Genomic DNA, 17,582 nt, shown 5'->3' with positions numbered 1-17,582 from the left:
TGCCCCGCGGCCTACAAGGAAAACCCCCCCAAAAAAAAAAAAAAAAAAAGAACCCAAACCTAAAAGGCATCAGCTATAGTTAAAAGTGTATTGAGAGTTTTATTTTGTTCCCTGGTAAAAGTATACTGTTAGGAAACAAGGACTTCTAAACCCAGGAAGCCCAAAGTTATAGACATGGAGGCATAAATTTCTTCCATAAAAGTCACTACAAGTGATGGTAAACAGGACTACTCCCATCTAGACCTTTGCGTGTCTTGAAGGAGAGCTCCTCTTTGTCCGAAGGTGTCAACTCCAATCTGGCTCCTCACAAATGCTTTCAGAGGGTTTCCCTCTACTTATTTGACTTTTGGGTGGTGAAGGTGGTGGGACTGGTGGAACCCATGATCTTTCCGTTTCTCAGTCTACTTGTTCCTCTTTTGCTCTCTGACAACTTAATATTAAAGTGCCCTTGAAAGCTTTTTCAGTCCTTAGATCTCTTTATCTACACTATGATAACTCCAGCCAGTCTCACAGATTTACCTACCACCTTCTCTTTCATATTCTTGTCATGATTCTGGTGGCTGGAAAGGCCAAAGGCTTACTATGGCCTACAACATGGCAGAAGGCAGGATGATCAGGGCAGCTGTCTCTCAGCTTCTGTGTCTCAGTTTGGTCTTATTCCTCCTGCTTCTGCACCCACCAGAACTCAATCCTGGGGATCCACTCTAATGACATTATCATACCGAAGACCCCACCCTGCAGCATCATGAAGGAATTAGGTTTTCACTTAATACCTCTATAATACAATCAAATCCCAGCACATGAGTGATTGGGGGACATCCAATCACTGCCCACTAAGACCACATTCCAAAACATAAACCTTTGGGGGACAAATCATTATCCAAAACATAACACCATCTAATATTTTTCTTGTTTACTCTGATTTGCTCTCTAGAATAAGATCATAGAAAATAGTCAACAAATACACATTGAATGAACAAAGAACTATATGAGTAAATAATGTCTGAATTCTCTAATAGTAAATTTCCACAAAGAATAAACCACAGATGGAAAGAGCATTGGATGGGAAAAAATGTAATTATACAGCTTTCCAATTGGACAAGTCTATGCTCCTCTGCAAAGATAATTTTTAAAATCAATGCCTATATTTTTAGCCCAGCATCTTGACTACATTATCTGAGGTGTTTTATGCATTTCTTGGTTCTTTGTGCACAAATTGGTGATTACTCTTCATTAATGCCCTCTGCACTGCTGCCTCAGTAACCCTACTCTATCAGCTCTACCTTCTTTTCTCTTAGTCCTGAGGAGCTTATAGTTCTTTTATTCCTTGTATGATACTTAAGTGTGAGAAAGACAGATGACCTAAACAACTTGGATACTCCATTATTCTTACCTGAATCTAGACTACTGTAATATGGAAATGAAATGCCTTACTCTTTCCTTTCCTTATTTTGCCTCTCTGTAAGGAGTGGTTCTTTCCCCCATGAAGTCACATCTTTATAACTACAAGGATCTTTTTCAATTGCAAACGTAATCATATTGCAGACTCCACACTAATTTAAAATACTACAGCAGGTTAGCATTGCTCTAGGATGAGGGCAAAAATTCTCCGGGTAAGGAATCTTTGTATTATCTTGCCTGCTTCTCTGGTCTCTCTGTCATTCTACCAGTTGAGCTAAACAGAGCCTTTTTTAGAACCTCACATGACCAACCTCGCCTTTGCCATAAGAACGTTTGCATGTACTTTTATCCTTATCTCAATGCTCACGTTCTCAGAGTAACTCTGACCTCTTAGACTTGGCAAATTCCCTCAGTAGCAGTGTCTTGTTAACTGTATGTCTTTCGTTGATAGAATTTACCATGGCTGGAATTGATTTTAATTGTGCAATTGTTATTACAACTAGTGAGAGAGAGGAACATTAACCTCCATGATGATAATAATATATGCCAACAGGCTAACCCAGTAATGGTGAGCAGGTGGGTTTTCCATACGTATTTGCTGAGTGAATGAATGAATAAATCCAACTAGGCACAAAGAGTTATGAAAAGGCTGGAGGCATGACCGTACAGAGCCAAGAGAGCTATGTCCTTTCAACCCTTACATCGCTGATTGGCTTCTAGCATCACGCACCCTGCCTGGCTCTGGTCTAGAATTTTTCTTAAAGCTTACTCTCCTGGGACCAGCAGTTGGTGTAATGGCTATGTCGCTGGACTCCCATGTAGTCGACTGCAGTTCGAGTCCCAGATCTGGTGTCTTTAACTCAGCGCCGGACATGTGTGCATGCATGCCCAAGACCCCAAGAGGAGGATGGAGGAGAAGGGATTACAGCATGGCCATCTCCCCTGGGGGGTGATTTCTAACTTTCCGTCTCTGTCTTTCTCTGTCTTTCTGGTGAGTGCATGCACCCTATAGCAAAAAGCTCTCAAAAAAAAAAAAATTATTCTCCTTAGATTTGGTTCAAAAGAGCTCAGGTTTTTAAACTTTGTTATTTAATTTCTTTTTTTGTGGGAACAACAACCAAAGAAAATTAACCCTAAATATTCTGAATTGCTCATGCTATCATTTTCACTACTATGTATCATTGAGCCATTGGTCTCTCAAGAAAAGTTTCTTATTTTAATGATTTCAGAGAGTTCAAAAAAATGGGCCTGGAATGCTCACATCAGTATTTCTAATAGTGAATTAATTCCCATCTTTAAAAAATGCTAAATCCACTGCTTTATTCCATAATCGGAAACAGAAATTAAGTTTGCTCCAATGTACCACAGGAGTTCATATCCGTGTATCGAGTTGTCAATAGCCTCACAAAACAGAGTCAGTCTGCAGGTTTGGAATTCCTTATCGAAGAACCTAATTTTCCTGCAGTGAAGACTGGATATGGTCTAGTATTCACAACTATGTAACATTAGTGTCCAAAATAGATCTAAGAAGGAAAAAAATATGATTTTGGTTAGGAATGCTTTGGAAAGGGCTCTTCTTTTCTTGATACCTGTTTATAGTCTGTCATTCACCAAGAAAAAAAAAAAAAGGATGAATAAAATTGACAAACTTGTCTAATGAAGTCCTTGTTTTTAGATACTTACTGGTACTTACTTCCCTGGTATTAAATTGCTCATTTATTTTTTAAGCTGTGAGAGACATGTCTGTGGTGATTAACTCCTGCATTTTTCCTGAATTACACAACAACCTTTCTTAGAACCTTGAAAATATCCATGTATAACCTGCGTTCAATAGAAGTCTCGGGTTCATATTTTGTGTGTTTCACTAGTACATGATAATGCTATTCTTTTGTGAGACAGAAATCTTGGGTCCATTTCAAGACAAATACATAGCAAATTAATAATAGAATCACTTGGAAATAATTCTCAATATCAAAGCTTCATATTTTAATAATGTAAATCATGTCCTTGGCATGCTTGCATGTAATCAGCCTTTAATCAGATATGGAAAGAACGAACACTTAATTTGAAGGTTTATTTTCGTGCCGTAGACATGTATGTGCAACACTGACAGCCTGATTTGAACAGCTACCTATGGAATGACAAACGATCATTGAAGTGAATTTCTCTGTGTAGCCTTGAAGTTTTACAAAATGAATAACAATTGTAAGAGAAAAAGAAACAGAGCTTGATTTGTGAGTTTTATGTCATAGTTAAATAGGAACATGGTTCTTGAGTTCACTGGGGATTTGAAAGCCACTCCATCAATTTCCCTTGCCATCTGACATCCTAGAGGAAAGAAAAAGTGGAGATGAAAGAAATGACATGAACTAAGAACTCTCAAGAGAGGACCGGCTGATGTCAACTCTCAGGAAAGGTGAAATATTATTTCTATGTAGATTTTTTGATAGAAATCTGCCTTTCTAGGAACACAGCACTTAATCAAGAAATTGTACCCCGACAGTGATATTTTACCCAAATGCAGTGCATCACAAGAAAAACTAATTAACTCTGACTTCACTGCATCTATCCCCAGAAGACTCAGCCCTCTTGTTGTTTGGGTAGAATAATTAAAGAAAAACAAAATTTCCCTAAGGAGAAAAACTTTTGGTTCTGTTACTGCGAAACATAGAAATAATTTGTTACCTTGGAAAGAAATGAGCTGAAAACTCTTTCCATCTGTTTATTTAGGAAGGAAGGCGAGTGACCTCATCCTCACTGCCAGAGATGATTAGCCCTTCTGTACTGGCTTCTGCAGCATGGAGGACTGTTGACCTGTCAGCAGCTTCACACGCCAGACCTGGCTATGCCTATCCTTGCCACATGACAGGCAAGGCACATATGACGCCCCAAGTAGTAGACAGTACTGAGGTAATGCCAGTTAACCAAGCAACTTGGTTACATGCAGCTCAGAGGAGGACACGAAAATTTAAACTTCCAAGGCAAGGCCCAATTACTGAATCTCAGCTCAAAGCTTTTCATGTCATTTACAATTAGTCAGTCACTAAGGGATCACAGAATATTTTCTTAGCTTTTATTCTGGAAGAGACTAGAGACTGATTCTCACTTGAAGAAAGCAGAGCTTATCACACATTCCATCAATATCACTTTTGCAAGTGAGACAAACACTAGATAAACTTTGTCATGGGTGGCCAAAGTGTGGTTAATTGGACAGAGTACTTAGATGTTGGGCAGAAGATAAACAATTCTTCCAAATGAAAAGCAGTTTCATAAAATTGAAGTTGACTCTGTAAAAACCTTTCAGAAGCTCTAATCCGTTTTCACCAAGTTCCATGAACTGCAGGACTTTCTGGAGTTGTTAATTGAAGATAACAGGAAACGTTGGTGAACCTGATGTCTTTGATTTACTTTTTAGGTTATCAGTAAAATTTATACAAAACAAATTCTCCGGCCACATTTGGAATGATTGGCAAGAGTGAATACAGGGTCTGAAGGACTGTCTGAAGGATAAAAATTTACCATGCATGTTTCAAAAACACTTAAAAAATTTAATTGCTAAGACTTCTTATCTAAGATTGGTAATAACTTGTGATGACAAGTTTCGACTTGATGACAGATAGCAGGTTAGCAATTGTTTTGCGTCACAAAAATTTCAAAGCTCGTGAAGAGGGATGTAGTGTCTTCCAATGATAGTTGAAAATTTCACAATTTTGGTCAAATCACAATACATGAGAATGACTGTAGTGTTTTGATACTGTTCCTCAAGGTCAAATGACAAGGAAGTTTGGCATTAATATTCTATTTGATCTGCACGTCAGACTTCCTCGGGGCTTATCCATGAAATAAGTTTTCAAGCCTTCAAAGAACTGAACAAAAACATCATATGTCTTTGACATTTCACGCTCAGTAGACAATGTTTTCAGTTTTTCTGTTCTAAATTTTGGCAACGTTTTATTATGTGGGACATTCTACTCGTGGAACCACATTGTTTTGCTTTTGCTCACAGAACCACGGCCCCAGTGCTGGCAAAATAATATAAGCACAGTTATCAGATATGTTAACTTCCAAAGACAGAGACTGAAGAAAAGTCCTGAGAACTTTTGGCTATCTGCCTCTTTGAAAGATGCGGCAAACAAATCTAACGCATTCCAGATATATTCTTTCATTCAGGGATTTAAGTTTAAATTCTGGTCTCTCAAGTGAAGTGCTTCACAGAAGGTCTCCTGTGAATTCCAGAGCATGCTTCATCTCGCCATATGTTGAAGGTACGACCAGTCCAATGGCACGGTGGCAGACATGGCAGTGCTCTGCTAACAATGCAATGTGCCACCCGAGGGATTATTTGATTATTTGAGAATTTTGTATCCATTCACTGATGGGACAAAGCAGTCTAGACTCAGTACTCTCAGGACAGTGTGCAGGGAAGAGAAAAACTACAGCAAATTTTTAGCATCTGAGTTTTAGAACTGATTTTTGGAACACATAGTGGGGTAGTTTTTGTTTTTGTTTTTGTTTTTTTAAAGAGGTTTTTGCTATGTAGTGCGCTTGCTGGCAAGAGAGACAGAAGACAGTGAGAGGGAAAGTGAGAAATCACTCCCCAGGGAGAATGGCCACACCACAATCCTTTCTCCTCCATTCTCCTCTCGGCAACTTGGGCACACATGCACACACACCCAGCATGATTTGCAAGCTATTGGGTCTGGGACTTGAATCACACTTGGCTATGTGGGAGCCCAGCAATGTAACCCCTATGTCATCTGCTGGCCCCAGGGCAATGAAGAAAATATTTTCAAACCTGAAAGATCAGATGCTAAAAAATCAAAACCCAATATGGATGCTAATGAGATCATATTTGGAAAAGTGCATGAACTGTAAGAGCAAGTTTTCCTTGGTGATGAGAAAAAAAAAATTCTTCTAAACTGGAAGTGAAGTGAGGAGAACAATGGTGTGTGAAAAGGTGATAAGGCGATGTGGACTCTGAAGAGAGGTAAGGCTGGGAAGGCAGAGCTCCTGGTTAACTTGGGGTTTCTGGTATAAGGGACCTCAGCCCTACTTTTCAGGATAAGCCTTGCAAGACTCCCACCACGACAGGGTGCAAGCTTCAGCACAGAAATAGCCACAGTGCTGGAGAGCTTCTCACAGGCCCCGTGGAGCGTGGTAGAGCAGGTCACCGTGTCACAAGCCTCCCGAAATGGGGTGGGATTTAGATGAGAAAGGGTTGTGAACTTGAAGGGGACTGCAATGTAGATGAAAGGGCTGGAGAAACGAATGTAGCTGTCACCACAAGTGAGACTGGGAATTGGATGTCCAGCAGGCTCTCGTGGAGGGTTGACACTGACACTTATGTATGGAGGACTGCCCCACCCCCACGGGGACAGGTGCTTTGCACCAATGTTATCTAATCCTCCAGAACTTCCAAAGACAACCTGGGAGAAAGAGGGAAACAGGATTGAGCATTCAGGTCCTTCAGAATTGCTTTTGAGAGATGAAGAAAGCTGACCCAGAGAGAGTAAATTGCCCCTAAAATTGAAGTCATTGTGGAACCAAGGCTTGTACCCATTTCACATTGGGTGGGGGTGTGGTCTTCAAAAAGTTCATGGAAAATGCATATTATTTTTAAAACCTATACATGAATTTCAGTTTTTGCACCAAAAATATACTTGTATTTTTATTCTAGTTTTCATGAACTTTTTGAAGTTCCCCTTGTATAGCAAAGATCAATTTAAGATCAATTGCTATCGAACTAGATATAGGAGGCAGCTCATAAGTTTCAAGATTACAGAGGTTAAAAAAAAGGGCTGACATCTGAGGAACTATACTATTTCCATTTATGTAATGTAAAGTCTTTTTTAAAAATAATTCTTTTATGAGAGATGGAAAAAAAGACAGGTAAGGAACCCTGATAGGGTTCTCATACCATTATCAGTCTGTAGCTTTTGTACTAAATCTGGCCTGAGGGCTACCTATTTTGTTCTAGTTCATTTGTTATGAATTTCTTTAATATTTTTTGTGATGTTTTTTCTATATGGCATGTGAGCTCACCAGAAAGACAGAGACAGAGAGACAGAAAGATATAAATCACCCCCCCAGGGGGGCTGGCCACACCACAATCCCTTCTCCTCCATTCTCCTCTTGGGATCTTGAGCACGCACGCACATACGCCCGGTGTGAGTTTAAGCCACCGGGTCCAGAACTCGAATCACGGTTGACTACATGGGAGTCCAGCGACATAGCCATTACACCAACTGCTGGTACCAAGAATTTCTTTAATATTTTTAAATAGTTGGAAAGAAACTAAAAGATGGAAAATATTTTATGACACTTGAAAATTACATAAAATTTAAATTTCAATATCTAAAAATAAAGTATGAATGAAAGAAAGTCACATATAAAATTTTGTTGGAACAACTGCCCAAAACAAATATGTGTTTCTATTTGTCTTATAAAGTCTCTTTTGTGCCACGATAGCAAAGTTAAGTGATTGCAACAGGTCCTATGACCACAAGACCCCAAACATCTGCTATCTGTCCATTTGAAGGATAAATTCGACAACATCTGATCTCGTAGCAAATGTCCAAGTTGAACAGTTGGAGAATTTAGGAGACACCATGCAACTCAACCGATGCGTTTGCTAGGACTCCCCGACAGTGGGATATTGAATTAAGCCCATGCTACCTTGAGAAAGTGACTATGTAAGGGGCTTGGAAGCAAAACTGATACATAGTAAGTACCATCTAAGTGATAATTGGGCTTCTTATTTGTGATCTTATACAATTTGAAATTAAACCTCTAGGTGCTGCTGGGATTTACTTCTATGGTTTCAAAATTATTATTTTATTTTTTTAAAGCTGGTGGAAAATGTTTCTATTTATTTTTCCCTTCCATTTACTTATTTATTTATCTATTTTTTGTTAACTTTCAAGGCACCAGGTCCGAAACATGGATCATGGTCAACCATGTGGGATTCAATGCCTCACCACCATGCCACCTGCAGGCCCCATTTCTATTCTTAATGTATGTGTCAGTTAAAATAAAATGTCATCCTATTTTGTAAGTAATAACAGTAAATTGTATTCATGCCTCATCTATCTCTAAAATAAAAACCTATATTATAAAAGATACCAGTAATTTCTCACGATCAGTAATAGGTAAGTTTTCTCTCTCTCTCTTTTTTTTTGTTTCCAGTAGAATAATAGTAATAGTAATCAGTACCTATCTCAAGCACTGAATATATTGAAGCATTTTTAAAACATATTTTTATAATTTTTTTTTTTGAAAGGTTTTTTGCTATAGGGTGCATGCGCTCACCAGAAAGACAGAGAGAGACAGAGAGACAGCAAGCAAGAAATCACCCCCTGCAGGGATGACCACATCACAATCCCTTCTCCTCCATTCTCCTGTCGGGATCTTCGGCACGCACGTACACATGCCCAGCATGAGTTTAAGCCACTGGGTCCGGGACTTGAACCGCGGTCGACTACATGGGAGTCTAGCGACATAGCCATTATGCCAACTACTGGTCCCTATTTTTATAATTTTTACCACATCATCACAAGCTACTGTTATTCCCATTCTATGAATGAGAAAATGAGGGTTCAAGGAAACAAGGAACTTGCTCAGGGTTGTCATTCCTAAGTAACCGATCCCAGTCTCAAATATGAACCTATCTTTCCACTGAATGGTATATCTCTCTTTCTCTATCGTTTCTAGCTTCACATATGATTCATTCTCCCTTCCTCTGCTCCCTTTTAACAGACTGGTTAAGAAGTGCCAATTGGTGACTGGAGCAATTTGAATTTCATGAGCTAAGACCCAGTATAGAAATTCAGCTTATACCTTGCCCTCCTTAACACCACCCTCTGTAATAACGGCCACCTTTCGGACACCTGTAGCAGATGGAGTTCCCCCATTGACTTCCTATGACAGTCTTCATTAGGACAATTCATTCAGGCAAAATGTTCTTGATCTTTGCTTGCAGACATAGTGCTTTCATTTTAGCTCTTTCCAGGAGGACAATTTGGCTAAAAAGAGAAGTGAGTGTGCATGCACCTTGAATTTAAACAGGTACTCTGGCTTCTCTTTGCTGTTTGTTTCGGGATTTATAATCTCTTTGATGCTTAGTCAGCATATTTCAGACATGATAGGCCTCAGTGTTCTCTTTTAAAAACTCACTCCTTAAAAACTGAAATAATAGTTTCAACTTAAAAGTTAACCAACCTCTTGGCACATTTGAAAGTATATTCAACTGATAATTACTTTTTTCTCACTCCTACCTTCCCAAATTGAATTTGCCAGTCTCTGGTGGTGCCTTTTTAAAAGTTTTAACTGTTCCTCTCTGCCAAATTCAGGTTTTGAAAATGTGTTGATTAATAACCACTTCCATGTTTGAGGCTTTGTAACAGCTTACATATTATTGATGCTTCATAAATATTTTTTGGTGGCCTGTATTATAACCCCCTCTGAATCTGTTTAAATAATTTGATTCAATTCAGCACAAAATTGAACAACGAGCAAATGTTACGTGCAAAGAAGATACGAGATGAAGAGGTTTTCGTCCCTATCCTGGAGTTTTTCTAGTAGGGTGGTTGTAAGAAATAGATGAAAAATGACTCAGGGCTTACGCTCGAGTGTACTGGGTGTTGTGAGTCGAATTGTGTTTTCCCCAAAAAGATATACTGACCTTTGGTACCTGTGAATACAGCCTTACCCCTGGGGGGTGATTTCTCACTTTCTGTCTCTGTCTCTCCATCTTTTTAGTGAGCACATGTGCCCTGTAGCAAAAACCTCTACAAAAAAAAAAAAAAGATTATGCTTCTATAAAAAAAAGGAAAGAATAAATTCATCTTACCTGCTCCTAATTGCCTCACTCCAAAATACATAGATATATAAGCTTACAACTCTCTAAAGTCTATTATCCCTGACTTTCTCAGATTCATTCATCAAATTCATCTTTTATAAGTCCCCACTTTTCCAATTAAAGCAAGTTTGAAGGCTTTGTGTGTGTGGGGAAGAGGGAGAGTTCAAGTATGTGCTATTCCTTCCATTTACTCAACAATAAAACCTTCAGATCTGATTTCATTTCCTGAAGGCTTAAATGTGAATAGATATATATTCATTGAGATGACCTTTTTGGGCTATTTAAGAGTTAAACTATATCATTTTTGCTGAATATATAAAATTAAGTATATTCACTTCCTTTCCTAAGCCATAGTTTTAAAATGACAGGCCAACTGCTTAATGGTAGGAATTATAAGCCTTCAAATATATTAAATGACTCCCTATTATTTACATATATAATGATTTATTACATCCAAAACAAGTATAGACTGCAAGATGAATAAAGTAACCCTTTCCCTTCTCTCATATAACTTACCTAGTTATATAACATTTGGAGAACTATAACATTAGAATAATTCTAGTTCATGATTTATTCTAACTCCATGAACCATAAACCTATTAGCCAGAAAGAAAAAGCTCTGTGATTATTCTCCATCTGGTGGAGGAAAAAAAATTTCTGATTGATCTCTATCAATTCGGATAATAAATTCATTTGTTTCCCCACATAAATGTTAACAAAAAATTTCAAAAATCTTTAAAAAATTAATATCCTTGCTGTAAAAATCATTGACTCCACACACAACATTTTTATACTGATGATAATATTTGATGAGCTACTTGTAATTGTGAAGAATTGTAATCCTTAATTCATCTTAATTTGTTGCAATCCAGAAGCATTTATTGGGCAAATGCCCCATGGTAGCAATTGTGGAAATTTCAAAGGTTATAAGATTTCTTTGCTCCCTCGGTTAGATTATAATCTTGTGGAGGAAATAACATTCACAAATATAAAACTATCACTAACTTAAGAGATGATTAAGGCTGTCTAAAAATTGTATATCCCCTTAGCCAGCCCACAGTTGTCCCCAGTTTTTGGACCTCCTTTTCTTTAATATTTAAATATATCTTTATTTTCCATCTACTATAAAACTACTTCAATAGTTCCGAATTATTGATAAAACATTTTCCCTGTTTCTCTTGCTTCAGTTTCCTGATCCTACTCTTTAAAAATTCACACGGGGCCAGCCCTGGCATGGTAGTTAAAGTGGCTGGATCTAACATGGCTGACTACGCATTTGAGTCCCTGGCCCAGGGGCTTGAAAACCCGTGTGTGCATGCAACAGAGGGGAGAAAGGGCACGTGGGACTGTGGCATGATCATGCCCGCATGGAGGTGCTTTCTCACTTTCCCTCACTCTCCGTCTGTCTTTGGTGAGCACACATGCTCTCTGGCACATTTAAAATACAAGCTGGAAGTAGAAAAGTCCACAGTAATTGTGAGAGGGCACTGAAAAATCGATACAGAAAGGAAAGAAGCTGGTGAGAACTGTGAAATAACGCAAAGGCTCCACCATGCTTGGGCTCAATATAACCCGAAATATATTCCATAACGAGCTGGAACAGAGAGATAAATATGGGAGAAAAATATCTATGTTCTACGCTGCTGGGGATATGCTATGACAATTTAGTGGTAATTTTCCACCGTGGCTGCCTCTCTAGATATGCCTTTATACCTTTCAGGACCTACAAACCACTGTTCTCTAATATAGTTATGTAAAAATGTAAATATCTTAACCTTTTACAAATGACGTTTTTATAATAACAAAAGTAATGATGCTTAAAACCTATAGAAGATAAAAGAAATATAAAGTAAAAATATCAATAATTCACCACCTAAAAATATACCCTCCTAACTAACTTTCTGTGGTTCAATGTCCTGTGTTTCAAGCAGATCACTATACAACACTTTGAAGTCAGTTTTGTCTTGTTCATATCACATTGCTTTTAAAATTAAGCTCATATCACTTTTCAAAGTATTGCTTCTACAAATGCTTTAAAAGAATAATAAGACTGTTAAGCTTTCGGCATTTTGTATTCCCCCATTGAAATTACTAAAGAAAAAAAATCACTTGTTATTAGTATTGCTAGGGAGACTGGTTAAAGTATGGAAACTGGTGGACCAGCAGGGCATGAATATTAAGGCAGCTGGATCCAACATGGCTGACTTCACTGCTCAAGTCCCAGACTGGTAACTTGACAAAACATGCTGGGCACATGTGCACGCGTGCCCAAAATTCCAAGGGAAGTTTGGAGGAGAAGGGGTTGCAACATGGCCTTCCTAGGAAGTGATTTCTCACTTTCCCTCCCTGCTCTGTATGCACATGCATAAAAAGATAAAAATGTAAAAAAATCTAAAAGTTAAAAAATGAATAAATAACCTGATAAAGCAATGTTAACTCACTTAGAAAGAGCCCCATTGACAAAATGTGTTTCGCGTTTTGTGAACCATTCATTTTGGCCCATGGCATTAGCCTTCTCAGAAACTTCCTATTTGCAAACTGTTTAACATAGACAAGCACTGGGCTGTATCTGAAGCTGAGGAAATACAAATGCTTTAAAAGAATAATAAGACTGTTAAGCTTTCGGCATTTTGTATTCCCCCATTGAAATTACTAAAGAAAAAAAATCACTTGTTATTAGTATTGCTAGGGAGACTGGTTAAAGTATGGAAACTGGTGGACCAGCAGGGCATGAATATTAAGGCAGCTGGATCCAACATGGCTGACTTCACTGCTCAAGTCCCAGACTGGTAACTTGACAAAACATGCTGGGCACATGTGCACGCGTGCCCAAAATTCCAAGGGAAGTTTGGAGGAGAAGGGGTTGCAACATGGCCTTCCTAGGAAGTGATTTCTCACTTTCCCTCCCTGCTCTGTATGCACATGCATAAAAAGATAAAAATGTAAAAAAATCTAAAAGTTAAAAAATGAATAAATAACCTGATAAAGCAATGTTAACTCACTTAGAAAGAGCCCCATTGACAAAATGTGTTTCGCGTTTTGTGAACCATTCATTTTGGCCCATGGCATTAGCCTTCTCAGAAACTTCCTATTTGCAAACTGTTTAACATAGACAAGCACTGGGCTGTATCTGAAGCTGAGGAAACTATCTTACATCTTGAATTTACACTGACCACAATTTCCACAAAGTATTTGTTTTTCAGCCACTAGTTTTTTTAAAGTGTGGTTTGCTGTCTGCCTCTTAGAGTAGCCAGGAATGAAAAAAGGTAATAAACTACGTGATTGAAACCAAAGAAGGGCAGAACGCTCTGAGATGTCATTTGTTTTGTTTAGTAACTCTAGCTATGGAAAACTCAGCAAATCCTACAGAGAGCTACTCTTTGTGATAGAGAACCGTGTTCTGCCTGTAAATGATGACATATTGCTAAAAAGAAAGGATGACCTTCCATTATCTCCTTAAGGTTTGAAACCTAGCTAGAAGTAAAACTTAAACTTGGCTAGAAATTTTTCAGGGTTTTGATAATTAACAGTTTGGTCATTGCTTTTCTAGTCCTCTATCTGATGAGATAAGTTTCCTATTTTCAAAAGTTTTATAGACCTTCAGCACTCTCTAAACAATAAGATGTCTCTGTAGTAAGAATGAGCTAACTGGATAAAGCCATGTGCTTAGTGTTTTAGAGATAAGAGCTGGTGCTGGAGCCTATTTGTCAAGGATCAGTGTGCTGACCTTGGGAAAGTCATTATTATACCTTCTATATTTTATCTCGATGCTAGTATACTTTTCTTACAGAAAGATTTTGGCTATAGGGCGTGTGCACTCACTGGAGAGACAGAGAGAGAGAGAGAGATCATCCCTCAGGGGGATGGCCACACTATGATCTCATCTCCATTTTCCTCTCAGGATACATGCCAGGCATGAGTTTCAAGCTACCAGGCCTGGGACTCAAACCATGGTCACCCATGTTGGAGTCCAGCCCCTTAACCACTACGCCACCTGTTGGCCCTGGTGTTAATGTACTTTCAAGCATCATTCTCATGTAGTTGGGCCAATACTAGAAAAAAATGTGGAATCAACAACAATTTTCAAAGAGGATGGCTTCTTTTTTCATATTTGAAAATGTGTTTCTAGTGATTTAAGAGCAAAACAAAATGGTAGACACCTTTGAGTTTTTCAGTTTCCAAAATGCTTAGGAGCAGTTTTAACTGAGAAATACTATTACATAATAACTTCTCTTGGAAACAAACAATTTCACATTTTAAGACGTCATTTTAAGAGATTTTTGCCATAGGGTCTGTGTGCTTGCCAGAAAGACAGAAAGAGACAGAGAGACAGAAAGTGAGAAATCACCTCCTAGGGGGCATGGCCACGTCCTTCTCCTTTATTCTCAGGATTTGGGGAACACACACACATGCATCTGGCAAGAGTCTCAAGCCACCAGGTCCAGGACTCACCACGGTCAATTATGTGGGAGTCCAGTGACACAACAATTACAACATTTGCTGGTCCCCACAGACAATCTTTTTTTTTTTTTTTTTGAGAGATTTTTGCTATACGGTGCATGCACTCACTGGAGAGACAGAGATAGAAAGAAGCAAGAAATCATTCCCCTGGGAGATGACCATGCCACAGTTCCATCTCCTCCATTCTCCTTAGGATTTTGCACATGCACTCAGCATGAGATTTAAGCTGCTGGGTCTGGGACTTGAACTGTGATTGACACGTGGGAGTCCAGTGACATAACCATGATACCATTTGTTGGTCCCCACAATCTTACCCAATAAGTTGTTGTTGATTTTTTAGGGTTATAGAGTACAAACAAGAAGATTGCTTATTTTGTCTAGTTTGTTATTTTTGGACTTCCTGAAGATAAACTGACTTGGGACCAGCAGTTAGCATAATGGCTGTGTCGCTGAACTCCCATGTAGCCGACCACAGTTCGAGTCCTGTACCCGATGGCTTAAACTCATGCTGGGAGCATGTGCGTGTATGCCCAAGATCCCGAGAGGAGCATGGAGGAGAAGGGACCATCCCCCTGCAGGGTGATTTCTCTCTTTCTATCTCTATCTCTCTTTCTGGTGAGCACATGTGCCCTATAACAAAAACCTCTCAAAAAAAAAAAAAGAGAGAGAAATTGACTTTATTAAAAGGGGAAAAAAATCTGTCATCTAAAATATGTTTACATTAGGTTACAAGAAGAAAGTACCTAGAGGTGATTCGACTCTATTTATTACAGAGTTTGTGATTTAATGATTAAGAATCTTGCCTCTTTGTCTTTTTTTCTGAAATTGGCATCTCTCAAATATATATTAGGAAAAGGAGACACTAGGCTAGGGAAAATTTTATTCAAGGCATCTAAGTTTTTCGGTAAGAACAAAAAAGCATCAGGCTGAATTGTGGAAGGCTAGAGTATGTCATTTAAGTACACCATAAATAATATAATATCAAAGCATTTCATATTTAAAAATTATTGGAAGTTAACAATAGATAATTATTTTACTCAACAGGATAAACTTAAAAATGATTTTAAAGTGATGACTGACATTGGTATAAAAGGTACATTTGCTTTGTATCACTGGACCATGACAGAAACACCTAAGAAATCTGAATGATTACTAAATTGCTCTTCACAGTACTGATTACACTTTGTACTATATTGTGCAATTAGGTCGATATATAATTATTACACATTACCTTCACATTACTATTCTTATACTTTCCTTCTTTTTTTTTTTTATCGGATTGCTTAAAGAATCAACGACATTCCTTGAAGCTGAAATAGATTTCATTTACATTAATGAAGATTTTGATTAGTTAATGGAAAATAATTCTATGCAAGTTCCTCTATTGAATTGCCCTTTACAATTTTCTCATGTGACTCTCTTCTCTTTGTTTGATATTAGCATTTGTGGTGTGAAATGCAGTTCAAAGAAAGAAGAAAGGTGTTCTTGCTTTCTTCTTTTTTGACCCCTTTTAAATTCAAGTTCTAATTTACAAAAATGACATTTGGTCATTTCTTTTTTTTCTTTCCTTCTTAGTAAACTTCGATTCCCAGTAGGGATGAAATCTTGGAAAATGCAGTCATGATCTTCAGAGAAACTTAAGATATACTTTACTCCCATTAGATTTGTCTTAAAGGGAATATAAATTTGTAAAAGCATTGCAAAGGCATTTGTTTCCACTCCAAGTATTGGTCTTGCTTAGCCTGATGCTATGGGATACAGGTTAAGAAAGACTGGAAAGTAAAGATATAAATGGTCAATTCAGTCTTGGACCAGAATGAATTTTTGATGCTGTGGTACTATTTGTTTTTTGGTTTTAGTTTATTTACTTCATCCATGAAAAAGAAAGAAAGAGAGAGACAGAGAGAGGGAAGCACTCCAACAAGGTTTTCATGCCACATTTTGTCTCCAGTCTCATCTGGTTGGTCAAGGGTATGTGTACACATGACCAGCATGTTCAGGGAGATTCCAGGACACAAACCCGGGATCTTCTCCATATGAGTTCAGCTGGGTTACCACCATACCAGCTCCTGGTCCTGTTTTTTTAATAGGTAAATTAGCACTACCTCAAAAGTTTTAGTTGGTTCAAAATACAAACACTTTAGAAAATAAATGCAAAAATGTAAGTCTATTCATAGGGAGAAATAATAAAGAATATATATTGCCAGAAGACACATGAGCATGCCAGAGAGAGAAAGGTGGGGAGAGAGGGACAAAGCACCACCCCGTGGGGCATGGTCATGCCACAATACCCTCACCTTCATTTCTCTATCCTGCTAAGAGTTTAGTAACATGTGCACACACACCCAGTGTGTTTTCCAAGCTACTGGGGGCTGGGATTTGAACTGCTCAATTGGCCTTGAGGGATCCAGTTCCCTTAACCACCATGCCCTGCTGCCAGCCCTACATATATTTTTAGTCACTTAAAACATCAAAACACTAAGAATTAGTTCCAGAATATAAAAGTTTTGATTTGTCATATAATTAATTAGATGCAAAGATGTTTTACCTAAAATAAATATATTTATTATAAAAAACACTGTTTGGATTTTTCTGTTCATTATAAATATTCCACCATTTCAGATACATAAAAAATGATTTTATTAAAGGATGAAGTAGCCTCTCTTTTTTCAAGCCACCCCTCTCATAATTGTACCCCTACTTTTTGTTACCATTAATTATAATGTAAACTATTTTAATACTTTTGTGTGCACATGAAATTATCACTATTGTTCAGTGTTAGGTATCCAGTTCTGGGGAACAGCTTCATATGGGCTCATGGAGATATTGGTGGCCAAAATGAGGAAAGCATAAACCAGTAATT

This window comes from Tupaia chinensis, unplaced genomic scaffold (genome assembly GCF_000334495.1).
Source record: "Tupaia chinensis unplaced genomic scaffold, TupChi_1.0 Scaffold000362_1, whole genome shotgun sequence".
Lineage (NCBI taxonomy): Eukaryota > Metazoa > Chordata > Mammalia > Scandentia > Tupaiidae > Tupaia > Tupaia belangeri.
Note: the sequence above shows the minus strand (reverse complement) of the source record.